Source organism: Macrosteles quadrilineatus, unplaced genomic scaffold, assembly GCF_028750875.1.
Source record: "Macrosteles quadrilineatus isolate MER2022 unplaced genomic scaffold, UCM_ALF_1.0 Scaffold_2__2_contigs__length_208266976, whole genome shotgun sequence".
NCBI lineage: Eukaryota > Metazoa > Arthropoda > Insecta > Hemiptera > Cicadellidae > Macrosteles > Macrosteles quadrilineatus.
In genome coordinates, this window is record NW_026542595.1 from 203,151,562 (window position 1) to 203,160,357 (window position 8,796).

Here is an 8,796-nt window from a genome sequence, read left to right on the forward strand (position 1 = left end):
GGCTTAAAATGACAAAGGCATACAACAAATATTGAAACATTTAGAAAAAAATATAAATTTTTAATTCGGGAACATAAAATATAATTATTTCAATTATATTTTAATGTTACAGGACTGCACTACAGCATTAAGCCTTAAGTGTCATTAGGCAGGGCTATAGAATACATGTTGGCTATTCTGTAGCCCTGGTAATAAGGCCTACTATATTAGGTGGGGGGCTGGTCTAGGGGTTGGAGCACGGTGCTACGCTCACCGAAGTTGCGCGTTCAAATCCTGCCAATCACCAATAGATTTTAGCACAGAATAAAGGTATCTGGAATAAATATATTCGCAACAAAGGTTATTGTCAACGCCTTGTCTGAACTACTGTGTAATATTTTTCCGAACTAGTAGAGCGTTCTAGGATATTAAGCCTTAAGTGTCATTAGGCAGGGCTATAGAATACATGTTGGCTATTCTGTAGCCCTGGTAATAAGGCCTACTATATTAGGTGGGGGGCTGGTCTAGGGGTTGGAGCACGGTGCTACGCTCACCGAAGTTGCGCGTTCAAATCCTGCCAATCACCAATAGATTTTAGCACAGAATAAAGGTATCTGGAATAAATATATTCGCAACAAAGGTTATTGTCAACGCCTTGTCTGAACTACTGTGTAATATTTTTCCGAACTAGTAGAGCGTTCTAGGATATGAAGATAGAACATAAAACATATCTCTGATAGACCACGTGCTGCTGCATCACAATGGATGCTAACTGGGACTGACACTGCTGACAGGTGATGGACTGATCGATTGACTATCGATTACTAACGGTCGATCGTCGATCTCTCATAACAACGTCGACTCATGTATCATTGTGCTCGTCAACGTTCACAATTACCGGTAATGATGTCTAGCTTGGTCTTGTAGCTATCCTGGGAAAGTTACTTGAATGTAGGCCTACTCTCTGTACAGTGATAACTGTATCTGGCCCATGATATGGATATTTAGCATTTTATATACCAATCTTATGCAAAAGACAGTCCATTGAAACCGACGAACAACTAACTACTGAGTACTAACAAAAATAGACGATCGGCCAAATTTGATTGTTTCAAATTTTACTTACTAGGGTTCCGAAAATACTGCTATTTATTCAACACTACTTTTCCTGGACCAAACAATTTTTTCACTGATGTTCTTGTTTTACCCAACAGTAGTAGGCCTGCAACGCGTTTTGATTTTACTACGAGAAATAGCATTTCAAAATCTCTCAATATTCCCGATAGTAATACCTACGTAATCTTTCTGGTAGTAGGTTTCCTAAGATATCAAAAAAGGCTTTCGACGGATATTATTTTGTATGGCATTTTAAATTTGTGTACACACCTGTGTGATTTAGTTTTGCTATTCAACTATCAACGAATTGTAGGCTATACTAGTTGCATTTGTTTTCTTTAAACGAACTTGTGAAATAGTAAGTGCAATGCCTTAGCAATGATTGAGGACTTTTGTTTCATCTAAAACTTTTTGACGTACTGTATCCTTTAGGTAAAAGTATCAGTTTAGTGATGCTTAATAAAAATTGATGAACTATAAGTGTAGTAACATTTGTTTTGTTTTCATCATACATACAATACATACATACAATACGCAGGAAGTTAACGTTAAACAAATGCTGAAGAACGCGTTGGCTGATTGGTTTTTCGTTGAGACGGAGATGAAAAACAACGCGTCATGAGAACGGGAGGTGTGAAAGGGTGAATTGAAGCAGTAAAAGTCATGTTCTGTCATTGTCGTTTCTAAAAACACCCTCCAAGCAGTATTGAGGCAGGCGAAACGTACAAACAATTAAGTGAATTCCCTCAACTGTTCAAAAAGGGACTCAACGAAATGTAATTTCACAGTTTCTTAATTGGTTTGAGTAATATGTTCACATTTATTTAATCAATTGTTTTGTTTTAGGCCTTCAATTCATCAGATTGTTGTTAGTATGCCTGATTGCAATATAATTCTTAGCGTCAATAACAATAATTGGTTCTTTAGCACCATTGCAGTTTCGCATGACACCAATCCGTGGATTGCAATTAATTCATTAGATTCATCATCCTTATGGATCAACTGACAGCAACTTAAATAATACACCCATCCTGGTTTATACAGGGCAGTTTGTAGTTTATTATTTGTTTCTGGTATTTTAACTCATCTTAAAACAACGATACAACTATAAACAATTGCTAATCCTCTAGTGATGAAATCAAAAAGAAAAGCACGAAGAGTAAAACGAAACAGCAAAAAAGACAGTAACACATATTCAATGTAGGTAAGAGCACTTAAACTTAAACGCAACCACCTTCACATAAGATTTCGAAAATACTATACGATAAAATGTCTACTACCACTTAGTACCTTTATTACTTCCTGACAGCTTACTGTTGAGTTTGATATTTTGTTCTGGGTTTACTTCTATACATTTTGTCCATTATTAGCCAATGGTTTTAGTGTTCAATAAGTAAGAATATCAATTATTCATTTTAATGCCAAAATGTATAATAAATCAATTCAATTTTATGAAAGTACTGATATGAAAAAGGCAAAACATCAACAATACATGCAATTTTACTGTATAACCTAAACCTTAATAAATATGAGCATTGCATTCGGGAAATTTCCTTATAAGTCTTTTGGATTCTTCTTCAAACAAATTATGATCGTCCAATAGGTATTTGTCGGTTTTCATCATTCTTATATACCTTTGACTATTTAAATATCGTTCATAATTTTTTTGAAATACATAATCAAACGTTGCTCCACTGTTTATCGTACCGCACAATCGGCCCACGTTGTGAAGCAACATGAACAAATACATCTGCTTGGTGCTCATGTTGCACGAATCGTTCCAAAACGAGATACCGATATGAATACTTGTACTCCCTGTAACTAAACTGCTTAACCCCAAACCTTCGTAGATTCTTGAATCGGCGCCGATCACGAAGTTGAACAAAGAGTTCTTTTTTGGATCAGATGATGTTGGGTTGAAATTTACCTCGGAGTCTTTCACTAACTGACTGCAGGTTTCAAAGGTTTGACAATTATCGAGAAAATGAACTGTAATGGTGTTCACTGCCGTTGTGAGCGAAGAACAGGATATCCCACAACTAACACTTCCCCACTGAAAGGGACGAACTACACAGATTCCGTCAGACAAAGACTGAACGTTCAACACAACTGGGTTAGTAATCAAAGGAAAGTAGTGACTTGCTCCATAAGCATCGCAGACTGAAGGTATCCTTGTGCTTGGAGATGTTGAAGAAGTTCCCTGGTTCTTCACTGTTGGCAGAGTCGGGACTGTGACAGTTGTAGAGAAAATGGTAGAGGTAATAGATAAAGTTGATTCCAAAGTATCACCATGAGTTGATGAAAATGTTGATGGCACCGGTGATGTAATCATAGAAGCTGATGTTGAAGCCTTTATCGTTAGCAATGGTGATGATTGTGTCGAATGTAGTATACTTGTTTCTGATGCCAAAGATATCGTGCTTGATGAAGTGGTAGTTGGCGTAATCGTTGGAAATATTGGTAGTAGTGAAGATGTTGAAGTTTCTGTTGCTGGTGACGTTGTGGATTCTCGTAACTCATCTGTTTTTGCTGTTGAAGGCATCATTGAGAATGTTGTTGATTGCGATGATGATTCTTCCTTTGATGGAGATGTTGTCCGTTCTACGGATAGAAACGTTATTGTTTCTCCTGATGTATTTATTGATGTGTCATATGATGAAGGGGTTTCCGTTAACGTAACTGCAGATGAAGTTGCATTATTTGTAAATATTTCAATCGAAGCCTCTGTTGTGGCTACTGCCGTTTTAGCTGATACTTCTTTTGAAGAGGAACCTGCTGGAGTAAAGGTTGAAATTAGTTTTGAAACCGATGACATTCTCTCAGAGGACATTGAAGGATTCTTCAGCTCCGTTGTACGCGACTGAGTTACGGTGCCTATCATAACTGCTGAGGTAACCATTGGTAACGTATATTCAGTACTTCTATTATTATACGTAACCTCAGTATAAACACTTTGGGTTGTTGAAGCACCGTTGAGCATTTCCGTGGTTACTGTTGTTGTACGATTCGTTGAAGCATCGTTCGGGAAATCAATACTTCCACTGATAAATACAATCCAATATAAAATACCAAGTACTGATAAAGAAACTGCTATTACGATTAACACAATATAGAGTACATTAAAGTAGCATTTTGATCTTCTTCCAACTGGTCTACTTGTCAAATTCGAGGTATTTTGTGAAAAAAGAGCACCACAGGCCGAAGGGTCGTTTACGTTTATGTCTTGAGCATTTTCCAATATTCTTTGAACTTGATGGCCGTCTGGGTTGTTAAGGACGAAAACTATCTTAGTACCTACGTGGACTTCGTTGCTATCGCGCACATTGACTTTTCCAATGCTGGATCTGGTGGCAGGTTGAAGTTGTCTGGTCGATTCTTGCGAATATTCACTTTCTGCCAGAGAAGAACTGTCATTGGAATCATGAAAAAGTTCATTATCACAAGGTACTAAGTCACCCATATCAAGACATATTGGTAGGGAGTGTTCGATTGAGAAAGTTCCATCTTAGAATACGTAGTCGATACCGTAGTACACACCCACTAACTAGACACGACTGAATTATCAGACAATTGCTATGGCAGATGTTGGTTATCTTTACGATGTACTCTACTTGACAGTTGTATTTTTGTTAATATTTGAGATACCCTAATTTTAGGGACAAACTGTATATTACTGACTTTGTTAGATAACTGTGCGTGATTCATTGTCACCAAGAATTTACGTCAGTCACTGGCATTTTGAATTATTGTATAAAAAAAAAACGTCAATATACAGCTATCAGTAGTTATTTCATAAAATAATGAGGATTCAAAGTTGTATCAATAAACGATGTATTTATTTGCTATTTATTTTTATTTTTTAATATATTGTACATTGTTAAGGACTAACTTAACTTCATTATCCTACTAATATTATAAGTGAGAAAGTGGATGGATGTTTGTTTGTGACAAGTAAACGCGAAAAATACTAAACCGACAGGGTTGGAATTTGGTATGGTGATAGCTCACATTCCCAATTAACATACTGTATAGACATATTCTTACGTCAAAAATCCTTTCGGGCTCCACCCTAGTGGCTCTGGAATTTCTCATGTTAACCTTATCAGTATTCATATTTAAAAGGATTGTTTGTATGTGAAATTTTGAGTGATATTCATGTGTATGAAACTCGATGATCTTATGTGATTGTTGATGAAAATACAAATAAATTTCTAAAATCATTAAAAATTTATTGCTATATTTTTTAGGTAAAAACGTAACAATGATGTAACGCTACGAGACCTCACTGTATAACAACCTCGTGAAGAGCCTTCCCTTGTTATTGTTATATTTCGTTGTTGTTATTGTTATGTATCGTCTTGCACAATACCACTCTGAAGAGTATTCGTCTATCCAGTTTTGTATGGTTTTTAATTATTTTCATACGTATATTATGTGCAGCAACACAGTATACACACAATCACCCATCAATATCAGATCAATATTTGCCAATTTTGTGTTATTGGAATTAAAAAAAGTGTAGGCTACATAAAAACTATCTCCGGGAAGTTTATTGTTAGTTTGATAGTGGTTAGAAAAATATAGTTAATATTGATATTCTATCGTTCATCTTAATTTCGTCACAACACTTGGATTGGACTAAGCATAAATAGTTTGTTTACTAATACTGTATTTAATTAATTCATTCAAACTAATATTGGTAAATTGTTTAAATTCAACATTAAAGCATACGTGTATGAAGAACGCGTAACGTAGTATTGAAACACCATTTTAGTCATATCCAGGTATACAGCCAGACAGATTCTAAGAACTGAAAACAATTAATATTTAGATACGATAACTACCATTGTACCTGCCGAAGTAATTAAATAATGGTGACAAAAGTGCTGCAATGTGACAACAAAAACAATAATCTTTAGTTTTTTTCTGTTTTATCTATAAGAACATGTTATTTTAATTTGTTTTAAGATACATTTTGTTGACCATTTGTAACAAAACAACTGTCAAAAATAAAGATATTAGAGTTGGAGAAATAAATTTTCAAAAGGAGTTTGGATTATGAAAACATTAAAGACCAATGGAAAGACTGATCATTATTCCCTTTTAAAGTTTACTCCAGACAAACTCCTATTGTATTTTGACTATAACAGTTTTTAGTTGTTAACACAAATATGTCAATGAATGTAATATCCTCGTCTTAAAAAATTTACAGCTGTACTGCTCCAGCTTAGTCTATATTATTATTTAAGTTTTGACAGCATACACTGGTAGATATGAGCTGGAAGTTGCGACAAGTACTTTAATTGTTACATCCCCGCGAGCTCTCAGCACGCACACTTCAAAAGGTTTACCCTTTGTGTCAAATGTATCCACTGTTTGTAGATTGTATTGTGTTGTATCATCGCTGCTCGCGAGACGGTTAAAATTATTTCCCTTACAATTGCAAATATTTTTTGGGAAGAATTAAACAATTTTTAACATGATGTAGAAGAGTAGATGTTGTATGTCTTGTTCAGCTACAAAACATGAGCACATAGGAAAATTAAATATTCATGAAAATACACTCCCGTTAACTATTTTTAACATCAATTTTACGGTATAGCAAAAATAATGTCTCAATGTTATAAATTGTTCTCTCTGATTATTAAGTGAATCTCTTCAATTGTAAGAACTAAACAGAAACTGCTTTTAAAAAAATAGAAACTGCCGGAAAAATGAATTAATCCGTGATGTTTTAACTTAGGATAGATGTAAGGCAGCAAAAATAACAAAATTCAAATAATATAACTTGAAAATGTTTTACTTTGATTTCACAATTATATCTGTGTCAGTCCATTTACGTAACACAACTAAAACCAAAGGCAAAATCAGTTAACTAGAAAACTAAGTTAGCCAAATTCGTGATGCACAAACTCAAATAAGTAAGTTATCATAAACCCAGATCAGATCACAATTATATCAATAAAATCTGCCACTAATAGAGCATTATTACCAATCATTGAACAAATAAGGCTATAATGAAGTCACATCCAATTTCGCTCCATCAATTTAACAGTTAACCAATATCTATGGACTAGTGGTGCGGTGTAGAAACCATGTTAGTAAATAATTGCAATATTAGATGATGTGTAGTGGTCAAGTAATATTGTTGCGGGCTAGTTTGGTGTGTATTGAGGTGGTTTTCGACATAAATTGCATTATATTAGTTTTCTGGATTAAACAGATAGAGCCAAAGCGACCGTTCGACCAAACTGGAATATCAAAGGGGGTATCTTCAGTAAAACATGATTGCAATAGTGAATTGACTTAAAAGTTAGTAATTGATAACAGTAAGCATTTTCTCTTCAATTTCGGTGCTAAGTATTTGAGTTCTCAAGTTCTGTTGTTTAAAAGTAAATCTTTTGAGAATATAAAAGAATTGTGAATATTTGAGATAGTCTAATTTTAGGGATAAACATAGGATATTTTTGTGTTCTAAAATCTGTTGTATATGTGTATACAACAGTGTATACATATAGGCCTAATATTTAATTATCAAATGGTAATACAAAATATTCTTATTTTATCTTAACATAGCTTTAAGTTCAAATTTACTTTATTTGATAAATTTATTATTTGGGTATTGCCACACCACTGATTAAATTAAACCAAGGAAAATATCATAAAACTAAGCAGTACACAGTGTTCTTTTGTTTCTAAAATCAATGAAATATCTGTTGCTATGTTTACTTAATAGTAAGTGTGAAAATGTAAAGGCAATGGACGATGGAACTGATTAAAAGAACTGGTTTGTATAAGTTGTTTGTTGATATTTTTGTAGAGTAGAATCAGAGATGCAATGAAACATATACTGTATTTGCTATTACATTTTTTGGTCCTCGACGCTTTGATAATCATATTAGTTTTGTCTGCTATCCTTAATGCAAAATTATTTGTTTAAAATTTTTTATAGTATAGATATAGTTTCTTTAATATTTTCAAAAGACTATTGATAAGGCACAACAATATTTCTAAAGCTTATAACAGCTGACTTAGTTTTGCTAATGATTTATTGTGAGTGAAGAAACTAAAGATGGAAGGATTTGTGATTTAATATGAAGAAGAGTGAAATTAAAAAAAATGTTCATTTAAATTAATTAGTATTTTTGCATATTCAAAATTGAAATTTAAAATGTCAAAAATAAAGAAAAAAGATATGTAATTAAGGGAGATGAAGGTAAATCATGTATGTGAAAGTTTTATTCGAAGTCAGTGTTTCGCATATCAGCCTACACAATATTTAAAATTAATCAAAACCAAAATGGTGGAATCCACTACTTACCAGATTTAAAAGTCATAACTTAAACTTTTCTATTAAGGCCATAAAAGTTGAATTTTGTTTCTAAAAGCGTTGGCGGATATGTAACTATTATATGCAACAGATTTAAAGATTAAAATGTTACTATTTTGTGTCCTCTTCCCGTTGCAAAGCACGGGTACAACAGCTAGTATAACAATAATAATGTGTGTAAAAATAATAATAATGTGTATTCCCGTTAAACCTCAGTAGGGTTACATCATTGTTAAAAAAAGCAATACATTTTTCTCAAAACTTTCTCTCAATATATTTTTATGTAGTTTCATAAAATCGCATTAGAACAATGAGGTTTATGTGATCATAGAGTGTCACATAAATACACATGACTATCACTTAAACATTCA